This window comes from Haliotis asinina, unplaced genomic scaffold (genome assembly GCF_037392515.1).
Source record: "Haliotis asinina isolate JCU_RB_2024 unplaced genomic scaffold, JCU_Hal_asi_v2 scaffold_100, whole genome shotgun sequence".
Classification (NCBI taxonomy): Eukaryota; Metazoa; Mollusca; class Gastropoda; order Lepetellida; family Haliotidae; genus Haliotis; species Haliotis asinina.
The window spans coordinates 20396-34325 of NW_027133964.1; the positions used below are offsets into that span (position 1 = coordinate 20396).

The 13930-nt window shown below is 44.9% G+C and overlaps 22 non-coding genes across 22 annotated transcripts; all 22 read left to right on the plus strand.

Annotated features, from left to right (window-relative positions):
• The first annotated feature begins 105 nt into the window (after positions 1–105).
• Positions 106–269, plus strand: LOC137271000 (U1 spliceosomal RNA). Its single transcript, XR_010955606.1, has one exon. It is a non-coding gene; the product is annotated as a U1 spliceosomal RNA (small nuclear RNA).
• Positions 270–740: 471 nt separating this feature from the next.
• Positions 741–904, plus strand: LOC137271001 (U1 spliceosomal RNA). The gene has a single exon (XR_010955607.1). It is a non-coding gene; the product is annotated as a U1 spliceosomal RNA (small nuclear RNA).
• A 471-nt stretch (positions 905–1375) lies between these two features.
• LOC137271003 (U1 spliceosomal RNA) lies at positions 1376–1539 on the plus strand. The gene has a single exon (XR_010955608.1). It is a non-coding gene; the product is annotated as a U1 spliceosomal RNA (small nuclear RNA).
• Positions 1540–2010: 471 nt separating this feature from the next.
• On the plus strand, positions 2011–2174 carry LOC137271004 (U1 spliceosomal RNA). The gene has a single exon (XR_010955609.1). It is a non-coding gene; the product is annotated as a U1 spliceosomal RNA (small nuclear RNA).
• Positions 2175–2645: 471 nt separating this feature from the next.
• LOC137271005 (U1 spliceosomal RNA) lies at positions 2646–2809 on the plus strand. The gene has a single exon (XR_010955610.1). It is a non-coding gene; the product is annotated as a U1 spliceosomal RNA (small nuclear RNA).
• A 471-nt stretch (positions 2810–3280) lies between these two features.
• Positions 3281–3444, plus strand: LOC137271007 (U1 spliceosomal RNA). The gene has a single exon (XR_010955612.1). It is a non-coding gene; the product is annotated as a U1 spliceosomal RNA (small nuclear RNA).
• Positions 3445–3915: 471 nt separating this feature from the next.
• On the plus strand, positions 3916–4079 carry LOC137271008 (U1 spliceosomal RNA). The gene has a single exon (XR_010955613.1). It is a non-coding gene; the product is annotated as a U1 spliceosomal RNA (small nuclear RNA).
• A 471-nt stretch (positions 4080–4550) lies between these two features.
• Positions 4551–4714, plus strand: LOC137271009 (U1 spliceosomal RNA). The gene has a single exon (XR_010955614.1). It is a non-coding gene; the product is annotated as a U1 spliceosomal RNA (small nuclear RNA).
• Positions 4715–5185: 471 nt separating this feature from the next.
• On the plus strand, positions 5186–5349 carry LOC137271010 (U1 spliceosomal RNA). The gene has a single exon (XR_010955615.1). It is a non-coding gene; the product is annotated as a U1 spliceosomal RNA (small nuclear RNA).
• Positions 5350–5820: 471 nt separating this feature from the next.
• Positions 5821–5984, plus strand: LOC137271011 (U1 spliceosomal RNA). Its single transcript, XR_010955616.1, has one exon. It is a non-coding gene; the product is annotated as a U1 spliceosomal RNA (small nuclear RNA).
• Positions 5985–6455: 471 nt separating this feature from the next.
• On the plus strand, positions 6456–6619 carry LOC137271012 (U1 spliceosomal RNA). Its single transcript, XR_010955617.1, has one exon. It is a non-coding gene; the product is annotated as a U1 spliceosomal RNA (small nuclear RNA).
• Positions 6620–7090: 471 nt separating this feature from the next.
• On the plus strand, positions 7091–7254 carry LOC137271014 (U1 spliceosomal RNA). Its single transcript, XR_010955618.1, has one exon. It is a non-coding gene; the product is annotated as a U1 spliceosomal RNA (small nuclear RNA).
• A 471-nt stretch (positions 7255–7725) lies between these two features.
• On the plus strand, positions 7726–7889 carry LOC137271015 (U1 spliceosomal RNA). Its single transcript, XR_010955619.1, has one exon. It is a non-coding gene; the product is annotated as a U1 spliceosomal RNA (small nuclear RNA).
• A 471-nt stretch (positions 7890–8360) lies between these two features.
• On the plus strand, positions 8361–8524 carry LOC137271016 (U1 spliceosomal RNA). Its single transcript, XR_010955620.1, has one exon. It is a non-coding gene; the product is annotated as a U1 spliceosomal RNA (small nuclear RNA).
• Positions 8525–8995: 471 nt separating this feature from the next.
• LOC137271017 (U1 spliceosomal RNA) lies at positions 8996–9159 on the plus strand. Its single transcript, XR_010955621.1, has one exon. It is a non-coding gene; the product is annotated as a U1 spliceosomal RNA (small nuclear RNA).
• A 471-nt stretch (positions 9160–9630) lies between these two features.
• Positions 9631–9794, plus strand: LOC137271019 (U1 spliceosomal RNA). The gene has a single exon (XR_010955623.1). It is a non-coding gene; the product is annotated as a U1 spliceosomal RNA (small nuclear RNA).
• A 471-nt stretch (positions 9795–10265) lies between these two features.
• On the plus strand, positions 10266–10429 carry LOC137271020 (U1 spliceosomal RNA). Its single transcript, XR_010955624.1, has one exon. It is a non-coding gene; the product is annotated as a U1 spliceosomal RNA (small nuclear RNA).
• A 471-nt stretch (positions 10430–10900) lies between these two features.
• On the plus strand, positions 10901–11064 carry LOC137271021 (U1 spliceosomal RNA). The gene has a single exon (XR_010955625.1). It is a non-coding gene; the product is annotated as a U1 spliceosomal RNA (small nuclear RNA).
• A 471-nt stretch (positions 11065–11535) lies between these two features.
• LOC137271022 (U1 spliceosomal RNA) lies at positions 11536–11699 on the plus strand. Its single transcript, XR_010955626.1, has one exon. It is a non-coding gene; the product is annotated as a U1 spliceosomal RNA (small nuclear RNA).
• A 471-nt stretch (positions 11700–12170) lies between these two features.
• Positions 12171–12334, plus strand: LOC137270967 (U1 spliceosomal RNA). Its single transcript, XR_010955576.1, has one exon. It is a non-coding gene; the product is annotated as a U1 spliceosomal RNA (small nuclear RNA).
• A 470-nt stretch (positions 12335–12804) lies between these two features.
• On the plus strand, positions 12805–12968 carry LOC137271023 (U1 spliceosomal RNA). Its single transcript, XR_010955627.1, has one exon. It is a non-coding gene; the product is annotated as a U1 spliceosomal RNA (small nuclear RNA).
• Positions 12969–13439: 471 nt separating this feature from the next.
• On the plus strand, positions 13440–13603 carry LOC137270966 (U1 spliceosomal RNA). Its single transcript, XR_010955575.1, has one exon. It is a non-coding gene; the product is annotated as a U1 spliceosomal RNA (small nuclear RNA).
• Positions 13604–13930: the final 327 nt, after the last annotated feature.

Below are 13930 nucleotides of genomic sequence, written 5' to 3' on the forward strand. Positions count from 1 at the left end.
CGAACAATTAACCTGCCATGAAATATATGTGAAGCGTTGATGATGTGACACCTGAATAGGGCAACGCCAGGGTGATGTAAGTGAAAACTGGAACCTGTCCCAAGCATACTTACCTGGCACAGGCTTTACAGTGATCCGCAAGGCTGTGGGCCCGGGGCGAGACCTTTCCATTGCACCTCGGTTTGGTTGACCCCTGCGATCGTCCCAAATGTGGACGACTCGGGTGCGCAATTTATAAGTGTGGGGGACTGCGTTCGCGCTCTCCCCTTGAAAATCAACCCCAAAAATAGATATTTTCAGTTGACACTTCCCCCACTTCCAAATCACTTGAAGATGATTGTTTTCCCGTGTGTGTATGTGCAAACTATGTGTTTTTAATGCGCATGTGTTAATCTGTTTGCTGTGGCAAAAGTATATGTTTAAAGCAAGTCTGAGTTTGATGTATTTCAGATGGGATCGCTTTGTCAGCCAGTTGTTGTGTTTGGACTGTCAAGTTGTCTCCCCTGCGTCCCGGATCAGAGATGCACGTGCATGCAGTCTAAATGGAAATAAATCCGTCTGTGTGTGTTTTTATCTATCAGTAATTTTTTCACAAAGTGAAGGTACTAATGGACTGTTCTGTACAATAAACTGTACGAACAATTAACCTGCCATGAAATATATGTGAAGCGTTGATGATGTGACACCTGAATAGGGCAACGCCAGGGTGATGTAAGTGAAAACTGGAACCTGTCCCAAGCATACTTACCTGGCACAGGCTTTACAGTGATCCGCAAGGCTGTGGGCCCGGGGCGAGACCTTTCCATTGCACCTCGGTTTGGTTGACCCCTGCGATCGTCCCAAATGTGGACGACTCGGGTGCGCAATTTATAAGTGTGGGGGACTGCGTTCGCGCTCTCCCCTTGAAAATCAACCCCAAAAATAGATATTTTCAGTTGACACTTCCCCCACTTCCAAATCACTTGAAGATGATTGTTTTCCCGTGTGTGTATGTGCAAACTATGTGTTTTTAATGCGCATGTGTTAATCTGTTTGCTGTGGCAAAAGTATATGTTTAAAGCAAGTCTGAGTTTGATGTATTTCAGATGGGATCGCTTTGTCAGCCAGTTGTTGTGTTTGGACTGTCAAGTTGTCTCCCCTGCGTCCCGGATCAGAGATGCACGTGCATGCAGTCTAAATGGAAATAAATCCGTCTGTGTGTGTTTTTATCTATCAGTAATTTTTTCACAAAGTGAAGGTACTAATGGACTGTTCTGTACAATAAACTGTACGAACAATTAACCTGCCATGAAATATTTGTGAAGCGTTGATGATGTGACACCTGAATAGGGCAACGCCAGGGTGATGTAAGTGAAAACTGGAACCTGTCCCAAGCATACTTACCTGGCACAGGCTTTACAGTGATCCGCAAGGCTGTGGGCCCGGGGCGAGACCTTTCCATTGCACCTCGGTTTGGTTGACCCCTGCGATCGTCCCAAATGTGGACGACTCGGGTGCGCAATTTATAAGTGTGGGGGACTGCGTTCGCGCTCTCCCCTTGAAAATCAACCCCAAAAATAGATATTTTCAGTTGACACTTCCCCCACTTCCAAATCACTTGAAGATGATTGTTTTCCCGTGTGTGTATGTGCAAACTATGTGTTTTTAATGCGCATGTGTTAATCTGTTTGCTGTGGCAAAAGTATATGTTTAAAGCAAGTCTGAGTTTGATGTATTTCAGATGGGATCGCTTTGTCAGCCAGTTGTTGTGTTTGGACTGTCAAGTTGTCTCCCCTGCGTCCCGGATCAGAGATGCACGTGCATGCAGTCTAAATGGAAATAAATCCGTCTGTGTGTGTTTTTATCTATCAGTAATTTTTTCACAAAGTGAAGGTACTAATGGACTGTTCTGTACAATAAACTGTACGAACAATTAACCTGCCATGAAATATATGTGAAGCGTTGATGATGTGACACCTGAATAGGGCAACGCCAGGGTGATGTAAGTGAAAACTGGAACCTGTCCCAAGCATACTTACCTGGCACAGGCTTTACAGTGATCCGCAAGGCTGTGGGCCCGGGGCGAGACCTTTCCATTGCACCTCGGTTTGGTTGACCCCTGCGATCGTCCCAAATGTGGACGACTCGGGTGCGCAATTTATAAGTGTGGGGGACTGCGTTCGCGCTCTCCCCTTGAAAATCAACCCCAAAAATAGATATTTTCAGTTGACACTTCCCCCACTTCCAAATCACTTGAAGATGATTGTTTTCCCGTGTGTGTATGTGCAAACTATGTGTTTTTAATGCGCATGTGTTAATCTGTTTGCTGTGGCAAAAGTATATGTTTAAAGCAAGTCTGAGTTTGATGTATTTCAGATGGGATCGCTTTGTCAGCCAGTTGTTGTGTTTGGACTGTCAAGTTGTCTCCCCTGCGTCCCGGATCAGAGATGCACGTGCATGCAGTCTAAATGGAAATAAATCCGTCTGTGTGTGTTTTTATCTATCAGTAATTTTTTCACAAAGTGAAGGTACTAATGGACTGTTCTGTACAATAAACTGTACGAACAATTAACCTGCCATGAAATATATGTGAAGCGTTGATGATGTGACACCTGAATAGGGCAACGCCAGGGTGATGTAAGTGAAAACTGGAACCTGTCCCAAGCATACTTACCTGGCACAGGCTTTACAGTGATCCGCAAGGCTGTGGGCCCGGGGCGAGACCTTTCCATTGCACCTCGGTTTGGTTGACCCCTGCGATCGTCCCAAATGTGGACGACTCGGGTGCGCAATTTATAAGTGTGGGGGACTGCGTTCGCGCTCTCCCCTTGAAAATCAACCCCAAAAATAGATATTTTCAGTTGACACTTCCCCCACTTCCAAATCACTTGAAGATGATTGTTTTCCCGTGTGTGTATGTGCAAACTATGTGTTTTTAATGCGCATGTGTTAATCTGTTTGCTGTGGCAAAAGTATATGTTTAAAGCAAGTCTGAGTTTGATGTATTTCAGATGGGATCGCTTTGTCAGCCAGTTGTTGTGTTTGGACTGTCAAGTTGTCTCCCCTGCGTCCCGGATCAGAGATGCACGTGCATGCAGTCTAAATGGAAATAAATCCGTCTGTGTGTGTTTTTATCTATCAGTAATTTTTTCACAAAGTGAAGGTACTAATGGACTGTTCTGTACAATAAACTGTACGAACAATTAACCTGCCATGAAATATATGTGAAGCGTTGATGATGTGACACCTGAATAGGGCAACGCCAGGGTGATGTAAGTGAAAACTGGAACCTGTCCCAAGCATACTTACCTGGCACAGGCTTTACAGTGATCCGCAAGGCTGTGGGCCCGGGGCGAGACCTTTCCATTGCACCTCGGTTTGGTTGACCCCTGCGATCGTCCCAAATGTGGACGACTCGGGTGCGCAATTTATAAGTGTGGGGGACTGCGTTCGCGCTCTCCCCTTGAAAATCAACCCCAAAAATAGATATTTTCAGTTGACACTTCCCCCACTTCCAAATCACTTGAAGATGATTGTTTTCCCGTGTGTGTATGTGCAAACTATGTGTTTTTAATGCGCATGTGTTAATCTGTTTGCTGTGGCAAAAGTATATGTTTAAAGCAAGTCTGAGTTTGATGTATTTCAGATGGGATCGCTTTGTCAGCCAGTTGTTGTGTTTGGACTGTCAAGTTGTCTCCCCTGCGTCCCGGATCAGAGATGCACGTGCATGCAGTCTAAATGGAAATAAATCCGTCTGTGTGTGTTTTTATCTATCAGTAATTTTTTCACAAAGTGAAGGTACTAATGGACTGTTCTGTACAATAAACTGTACGAACAATTAACCTGCCATGAAATATATGTGAAGCGTTGATGATGTGACACCTGAATAGGGCAACGCCAGGGTGATGTAAGTGAAAACTGGAACCTGTCCCAAGCATACTTACCTGGCACAGGCTTTACAGTGATCCGCAAGGCTGTGGGCCCGGGGCGAGACCTTTCCATTGCACCTCGGTTTGGTTGACCCCTGCGATCGTCCCAAATGTGGACGACTCGGGTGCGCAATTTATAAGTGTGGGGGACTGCGTTCGCGCTCTCCCCTTGAAAATCAACCCCAAAAATAGATATTTTCAGTTGACACTTCCCCCACTTCCAAATCACTTGAAGATGATTGTTTTCCCGTGTGTGTATGTGCAAACTATGTGTTTTTAATGCGCATGTGTTAATCTGTTTGCTGTGGCAAAAGTATATGTTTAAAGCAAGTCTGAGTTTGATGTATTTCAGATGGGATCGCTTTGTCAGCCAGTTGTTGTGTTTGGACTGTCAAGTTGTCTCCCCTGCGTCCCGGATCAGAGATGCACGTGCATGCAGTCTAAATGGAAATAAATCCGTCTGTGTGTGTTTTTATCTATCAGTAATTTTTTCACAAAGTGAAGGTACTAATGGACTGTTCTGTACAATAAACTGTACGAACAATTAACCTGCCATGAAATATATGTGAAGCGTTGATGATGTGACACCTGAATAGGGCAACGCCAGGGTGATGTAAGTGAAAACTGGAACCTGTCCCAAGCATACTTACCTGGCACAGGCTTTACAGTGATCCGCAAGGCTGTGGGCCCGGGGCGAGACCTTTCCATTGCACCTCGGTTTGGTTGACCCCTGCGATCGTCCCAAATGTGGACGACTCGGGTGCGCAATTTATAAGTGTGGGGGACTGCGTTCGCGCTCTCCCCTTGAAAATCAACCCCAAAAATAGATATTTTCAGTTGACACTTCCCCCACTTCCAAATCACTTGAAGATGATTGTTTTCCCGTGTGTGTATGTGCAAACTATGTGTTTTTAATGCGCATGTGTTAATCTGTTTGCTGTGGCAAAAGTATATGTTTAAAGCAAGTCTGAGTTTGATGTATTTCAGATGGGATCGCTTTGTCAGCCAGTTGTTGTGTTTGGACTGTCAAGTTGTCTCCCCTGCGTCCCGGATCAGAGATGCACGTGCATGCAGTCTAAATGGAAATAAATCCGTCTGTGTGTGTTTTTATCTATCAGTAATTTTTTCACAAAGTGAAGGTACTAATGGACTGTTCTGTACAATAAACTGTACGAACAATTAACCTGCCATGAAATATATGTGAAGCGTTGATGATGTGACACCTGAATAGGGCAACGCCAGGGTGATGTAAGTGAAAACTGGAACCTGTCCCAAGCATACTTACCTGGCACAGGCTTTACAGTGATCCGCAAGGCTGTGGGCCCGGGGCGAGACCTTTCCATTGCACCTCGGTTTGGTTGACCCCTGCGATCGTCCCAAATGTGGACGACTCGGGTGCGCAATTTATAAGTGTGGGGGACTGCGTTCGCGCTCTCCCCTTGAAAATCAACCCCAAAAATAGATATTTTCAGTTGACACTTCCCCCACTTCCAAATCACTTGAAGATGATTGTTTTCCCGTGTGTGTATGTGCAAACTATGTGTTTTTAATGCGCATGTGTTAATCTGTTTGCTGTGGCAAAAGTATATGTTTAAAGCAAGTCTGAGTTTGATGTATTTCAGATGGGATCGCTTTGTCAGCCAGTTGTTGTGTTTGGACTGTCAAGTTGTCTCCCCTGCGTCCCGGATCAGAGATGCACGTGCATGCAGTCTAAATGGAAATAAATCCGTCTGTGTGTGTTTTTATCTATCAGTAATTTTTTCACAAAGTGAAGGTACTAATGGACTGTTCTGTACAATAAACTGTACGAACAATTAACCTGCCATGAAATATATGTGAAGCGTTGATGATGTGACACCTGAATAGGGCAACGCCAGGGTGATGTAAGTGAAAACTGGAACCTGTCCCAAGCATACTTACCTGGCACAGGCTTTACAGTGATCCGCAAGGCTGTGGGCCCGGGGCGAGACCTTTCCATTGCACCTCGGTTTGGTTGACCCCTGCGATCGTCCCAAATGTGGACGACTCGGGTGCGCAATTTATAAGTGTGGGGGACTGCGTTCGCGCTCTCCCCTTGAAAATCAACCCCAAAAATAGATATTTTCAGTTGACACTTCCCCCACTTCCAAATCACTTGAAGATGATTGTTTTCCCGTGTGTGTATGTGCAAACTATGTGTTTTTAATGCGCATGTGTTAATCTGTTTGCTGTGGCAAAAGTATATGTTTAAAGCAAGTCTGAGTTTGATGTATTTCAGATGGGATCGCTTTGTCAGCCAGTTGTTGTGTTTGGACTGTCAAGTTGTCTCCCCTGCGTCCCGGATCAGAGATGCACGTGCATGCAGTCTAAATGGAAATAAATCCGTCTGTGTGTGTTTTTATCTATCAGTAATTTTTTCACAAAGTGAAGGTACTAATGGACTGTTCTGTACAATAAACTGTACGAACAATTAACCTGCCATGAAATATATGTGAAGCGTTGATGATGTGACACCTGAATAGGGCAACGCCAGGGTGATGTAAGTGAAAACTGGAACCTGTCCCAAGCATACTTACCTGGCACAGGCTTTACAGTGATCCGCAAGGCTGTGGGCCCGGGGCGAGACCTTTCCATTGCACCTCGGTTTGGTTGACCCCTGCGATCGTCCCAAATGTGGACGACTCGGGTGCGCAATTTATAAGTGTGGGGGACTGCGTTCGCGCTCTCCCCTTGAAAATCAACCCCAAAAATAGATATTTTCAGTTGACACTTCCCCCACTTCCAAATCACTTGAAGATGATTGTTTTCCCGTGTGTGTATGTGCAAACTATGTGTTTTTAATGCGCATGTGTTAATCTGTTTGCTGTGGCAAAAGTATATGTTTAAAGCAAGTCTGAGTTTGATGTATTTCAGATGGGATCGCTTTGTCAGCCAGTTGTTGTGTTTGGACTGTCAAGTTGTCTCCCCTGCGTCCCGGATCAGAGATGCACGTGCATGCAGTCTAAATGGAAATAAATCCGTCTGTGTGTGTTTTTATCTATCAGTAATTTTTTCACAAAGTGAAGGTACTAATGGACTGTTCTGTACAATAAACTGTACGAACAATTAACCTGCCATGAAATATATGTGAAGCGTTGATGATGTGACACCTGAATAGGGCAACGCCAGGGTGATGTAAGTGAAAACTGGAACCTGTCCCAAGCATACTTACCTGGCACAGGCTTTACAGTGATCCGCAAGGCTGTGGGCCCGGGGCGAGACCTTTCCATTGCACCTCGGTTTGGTTGACCCCTGCGATCGTCCCAAATGTGGACGACTCGGGTGCGCAATTTATAAGTGTGGGGGACTGCGTTCGCGCTCTCCCCTTGAAAATCAACCCCAAAAATAGATATTTTCAGTTGACACTTCCCCCACTTCCAAATCACTTGAAGATGATTGTTTTCCCGTGTGTGTATGTGCAAACTATGTGTTTTTAATGCGCATGTGTTAATCTGTTTGCTGTGGCAAAAGTATATGTTTAAAGCAAGTCTGAGTTTGATGTATTTCAGATGGGATCGCTTTGTCAGCCAGTTGTTGTGTTTGGACTGTCAAGTTGTCTCCCCTGCGTCCCGGATCAGAGATGCACGTGCATGCAGTCTAAATGGAAATAAATCCGTCTGTGTGTGTTTTTATCTATCAGTAATTTTTTCACAAAGTGAAGGTACTAATGGACTGTTCTGTACAATAAACTGTACGAACAATTAACCTGCCATGAAATATATGTGAAGCGTTGATGATGTGACACCTGAATAGGGCAACGCCAGGGTGATGTAAGTGAAAACTGGAACCTGTCCCAAGCATACTTACCTGGCACAGGCTTTACAGTGATCCGCAAGGCTGTGGGCCCGGGGCGAGACCTTTCCATTGCACCTCGGTTTGGTTGACCCCTGCGATCGTCCCAAATGTGGACGACTCGGGTGCGCAATTTATAAGTGTGGGGGACTGCGTTCGCGCTCTCCCCTTGAAAATCAACCCCAAAAATAGATATTTTCAGTTGACACTTCCCCCACTTCCAAATCACTTGAAGATGATTGTTTTCCCGTGTGTGTATGTGCAAACTATGTGTTTTTAATGCGCATGTGTTAATCTGTTTGCTGTGGCAAAAGTATATGTTTAAAGCAAGTCTGAGTTTGATGTATTTCAGATGGGATCGCTTTGTCAGCCAGTTGTTGTGTTTGGACTGTCAAGTTGTCTCCCCTGCGTCCCGGATCAGAGATGCACGTGCATGCAGTCTAAATGGAAATAAATCCGTCTGTGTGTGTTTTTATCTATCAGTAATTTTTTCACAAAGTGAAGGTACTAATGGACTGTTCTGTACAATAAACTGTACGAACAATTAACCTGCCATGAAATATATGTGAAGCGTTGATGATGTGACACCTGAATAGGGCAACGCCAGGGTGATGTAAGTGAAAACTGGAACCTGTCCCAAGCATACTTACCTGGCACAGGCTTTACAGTGATCCGCAAGGCTGTGGGCCCGGGGCGAGACCTTTCCATTGCACCTCGGTTTGGTTGACCCCTGCGATCGTCCCAAATGTGGACGACTCGGGTGCGCAATTTATAAGTGTGGGGGACTGCGTTCGCGCTCTCCCCTTGAAAATCAACCCCAAAAATAGATATTTTCAGTTGACACTTCCCCCACTTCCAAATCACTTGAAGATGATTGTTTTCCCGTGTGTGTATGTGCAAACTATGTGTTTTTAATGCGCATGTGTTAATCTGTTTGCTGTGGCAAAAGTATATGTTTAAAGCAAGTCTGAGTTTGATGTATTTCAGATGGGATCGCTTTGTCAGCCAGTTGTTGTGTTTGGACTGTCAAGTTGTCTCCCCTGCGTCCCGGATCAGAGATGCACGTGCATGCAGTCTAAATGGAAATAAATCCGTCTGTGTGTGTTTTTATCTATCAGTAATTTTTTCACAAAGTGAAGGTACTAATGGACTGTTCTGTACAATAAACTGTACGAACAATTAACCTGCCATGAAATATATGTGAAGCGTTGATGATGTGACACCTGAATAGGGCAACGCCAGGGTGATGTAAGTGAAAACTGGAACCTGTCCCAAGCATACTTACCTGGCACAGGCTTTACAGTGATCCGCAAGGCTGTGGGCCCGGGGCGAGACCTTTCCATTGCACCTCGGTTTGGTTGACCCCTGCGATCGTCCCAAATGTGGACGACTCGGGTGCGCAATTTATAAGTGTGGGGGACTGCGTTCGCGCTCTCCCCTTGAAAATCAACCCCAAAAATAGATATTTTCAGTTGACACTTCCCCCACTTCCAAATCACTTGAAGATGATTGTTTTCCCGTGTGTGTATGTGCAAACTATGTGTTTTTAATGCGCATGTGTTAATCTGTTTGCTGTGGCAAAAGTATATGTTTAAAGCAAGTCTGAGTTTGATGTATTTCAGATGGGATCGCTTTGTCAGCCAGTTGTTGTGTTTGGACTGTCAAGTTGTCTCCCCTGCGTCCCGGATCAGAGATGCACGTGCATGCAGTCTAAATGGAAATAAATCCGTCTGTGTGTGTTTTTATCTATCAGTAATTTTTTCACAAAGTGAAGGTACTAATGGACTGTTCTGTACAATAAACTGTACGAACAATTAACCTGCCATGAAATATATGTGAAGCGTTGATGATGTGACACCTGAATAGGGCAACGCCAGGGTGATGTAAGTGAAAACTGGAACCTGTCCCAAGCATACTTACCTGGCACAGGCTTTACAGTGATCCGCAAGGCTGTGGGCCCGGGGCGAGACCTTTCCATTGCACCTCGGTTTGGTTGACCCCTGCGATCGTCCCAAATGTGGACGACTCGGGTGCGCAATTTATAAGTGTGGGGGACTGCGTTCGCGCTCTCCCCTTGAAAATCAACCCCAAAAATAGATATTTTCAGTTGACACTTCCCCCACTTCCAAATCACTTGAAGATGATTGTTTTCCCGTGTGTGTATGTGCAAACTATGTGTTTTTAATGCGCATGTGTTAATCTGTTTGCTGTGGCAAAAGTATATGTTTAAAGCAAGTCTGAGTTTGATGTATTTCAGATGGGATCGCTTTGTCAGCCAGTTGTTGTGTTTGGACTGTCAAGTTGTCTCCCCTGCGTCCCGGATCAGAGATGCACGTGCATGCAGTCTAAATGGAAATAAATCCGTCTGTGTGTGTTTTTATCTATCAGTAATTTTTTCACAAAGTGAAGGTACTAATGGACTGTTCTGTACAATAAACTGTACGAACAATTAACCTGCCATGAAATATATGTGAAGCGTTGATGATGTGACACCTGAATAGGGCAACGCCAGGGTGATGTAAGTGAAAACTGGAACCTGTCCCAAGCATACTTACCTGGCACAGGCTTTACAGTGATCCGCAAGGCTGTGGGCCCGGGGCGAGACCTTTCCATTGCACCTCGGTTTGGTTGACCCCTGCGATCGTCCCAAATGTGGACGACTCGGGTGCGCAATTTATAAGTGTGGGGGACTGCGTTCGCGCTCTCCCCTTGAAAATCAACCCCAAAAATAGATATTTTCAGTTGACACTTCCCCCACTTCCAAATCACTTGAAGATGATTGTTTTCCCGTGTGTGTATGTGCAAACTATGTGTTTTTAATGCGCATGTGTTAATCTGTTTGCTGTGGCAAAAGTATATGTTTAAAGCAAGTCTGAGTTTGATGTATTTCAGATGGGATCGCTTTGTCAGCCAGTTGTTGTGTTTGGACTGTCAAGTTGTCTCCCCTGCGTCCCGGATCAGAGATGCACGTGCATGCAGTCTAAATGGAAATAAATCCGTCTGTGTGTGTTTTTATCTATCAGTAATTTTTTCACAAAGTGAAGGTACTAATGGACTGTTCTGTACAATAAACTGTACGAACAATTAACCTGCCATGAAATATATGTGAAGCGTTGATGATGTGACACCTGAATAGGGCAACGCCAGGGTGATGTAAGTGAAAACTGGAACCTGTCCCAAGCATACTTACCTGGCACAGGCTTTACAGTGATCCGCAAGGCTGTGGGCCCGGGGCGAGACCTTTCCATTGCACCTCGGTTTGGTTGACCCCTGCGATCGTCCCAAATGTGGACGACTCGGGTGCGCAATTTATAAGTGTGGGGGACTGCGTTCGCGCTCTCCCCTTGAAAATCAACCCCAAAAATAGATATTTTCAGTTGACACTTCCCCCACTTCCAAATCACTTGAAGATGATTGTTTTCCCGTGTGTGTATGTGCAAACTATGTGTTTTTAATGCGCATGTGTTAATCTGTTTGCTGTGGCAAAAGTATATGTTTAAAGCAAGTCTGAGTTTGATGTATTTCAGATGGGATCGCTTTGTCAGCCAGTTGTTGTGTTTGGACTGTCAAGTTGTCTCCCCTGCGTCCCGGATCAGAGATGCACGTGCATGCAGTCTAAATGGAAATAAATCCGTCTGTGTGTGTTTTTATCTATCAGTAATTTTTTCACAAAGTGAAGGTACTAATGGACTGTTCTGTACAATAAACTGTACGAACAATTAACCTGCCATGAAATATATGTGAAGCGTTGATGATGTGACACCTGAATAGGGCAACGCCAGGGTGATGTAAGTGAAAACTGGAACCTGTCCCAAGCATACTTACCTGGCACAGGCTTTACAGTGATCCGCAAGGCTGTGGGCCCGGGGCGAGACCTTTCCATTGCACCTCGGTTTGGTTGACCCCTGCGATCGTCCCAAATGTGGACGACTCGGGTGCGCAATTTATAAGTGTGGGGGACTGCGTTCGCGCTCTCCCCTTGAAAATCAACCCCAAAAATAGATATTTTCAGTTGACACTTCCCCCACTTCCAAATCACTTGAAGATGATTGTTTTCCCGTGTGTGTATGTGCAAACTATGTGTTTTTAATGCGCATGTGTTAATCTGTTTGCTGTGGCAAAAGTATATGTTTAAAGCAAGTCTGAGTTTGATGTATTTCAGATGGGATCGCTTTGTCAGCCAGTTGTTGTGTTTGGACTGTCAAGTTGTCTCCCCTGCGTCCCGGATCAGAGATGCACGTGCATGCAGTCTAAATGGAAATAAATCCGTCTGTGTGTGTTTTTATCTATCAGTAATTTTTTCACAAAGTGAAGGTACTAATGGACTGTTCTGTACAATAAACTGTACGAACAATTAACCTGCCATGAAATATATGTGAAGCGTTGATGATGTGACACCTGAATAGGGCAACGCCAGGGTGATGTAAGTGAAAACTGGAACCTGTCCCAAGCATACTTACCTGGCACAGGCTTTACAGTGATCCGCAAGGCTGTGGGCCCGGGGCGAGACCTTTCCATTGCACCTCGGTTTGGTTGACCCCTGCGATCGTCCCAAATGTGGACGACTCGGGTGCGCAATTTATAAGTGTGGGGGACTGCGTTCGCGCTCTCCCTTGAAAATCAACCCCAAAAATAGATATTTTCAGTTGACACTTCCCCCACTTCCAAATCACTTGAAGATGATTGTTTTCCCGTGTGTGTATGTGCAAACTATGTGTTTTTAATGCGCATGTGTTAATCTGTTTGCTGTGGCAAAAGTATATGTTTAAAGCAAGTCTGAGTTTGATGTATTTCAGATGGGATCGCTTTGTCAGCCAGTTGTTGTGTTTGGACTGTCAAGTTGTCTCCCCTGCGTCCCGGATCAGAGATGCACGTGCATGCAGTCTAAATGGAAATAAATCCGTCTGTGTGTGTTTTTATCTATCAGTAATTTTTTCACAAAGTGAAGGTACTAATGGACTGTTCTGTACAATAAACTGTACGAACAATTAACCTGCCATGAAATATATGTGAAGCGTTGATGATGTGACACCTGAATAGGGCAACGCCAGGGTGATGTAAGTGAAAACTGGAACCTGTCCCAAGCATACTTACCTGGCACAGGCTTTACAGTGATCCGCAAGGCTGTGGGCCCGGGGCGAGACCTTTCCATTGCACCTCGGTTTGGTTGACCCCTGCGATCGTCCCAAATGTGGACGACTCGGGTGCGCAATTTATAAGTGTGGGGGACTGCGTTCGCGCTCTCCCCTTGAAAATCAACCCCAAAAATAGATATTTTCAGTTGACACTTCCCCCACTTCCAAATCACTTGAAGATGATTGTTTTCCCGTGTGTGTATGTGCAAACTATGTGTTTTTAATGCGCATGTGTTAATCTGTTTGCTGTGGCAAAAGTATATGTTTAAAGCAAGTCTGAGTTTGATGTATTTCAGATGGGATCGCTTTGTCAGCCAGTTGTTGTGTTTGGACTGTCAAGTTGTCTCCCCTGCGTCCCGGATCAGAGATGCACGTGCATGCAGTCTAAATGGAAATAAATCCGTCTGTGTGTGTTTTTATCTATCAGTAATTTTTTCACAAAGTGAAGGTACTAATGGACTGTTCTGTACAATAAACTGTACGAACAATTAACCTGCCATGAAATATATGTGAAGCGTTGATGATGTGACACCTGAATAGGGCAACGCCAGGGTGATGTAAGTGAAAACTGGAACCTGTCCCAAGCATACTTACCTGGCACAGGCTTTACAGTGATCCGCAAGGCTGTGGGCCCGGGGCGAGACCTTTCCATTGCACCTCGGTTTGGTTGACCCCTGCGATCGTCCCAAATGTGGACGACTCGGGTGCGCAATTTATAAGTGTGGGGGACTGCGTTCGCGCTCTCCCCTTGAAAATCAACCCCAAAAATAGATATTTTCAGTTGACACTTCCCCCACTTCCAAATCACTTGAAGATGATTGTTTTCCCGTGTGTGTATGTGCAAACTATGTGTTTTTAATGCGCATGTGTTAATCTGTTTGCTGTGGCAAAAGTATATGTTTAAAGCAAGTCTGAGTTTGATGTATTTCAGATGGGATCGCTTTGTCAGCCAGTTGTTGTGTTTGGACTGTCAAGTTGTCTCCCCTGCGTCCCGGATCAGAGATGCACGTGCATGCAGTCTAAATGGAAATAAATCCGTCTGTGTGTGTTTTTATCTATCAGTAATTTTTTCACAAA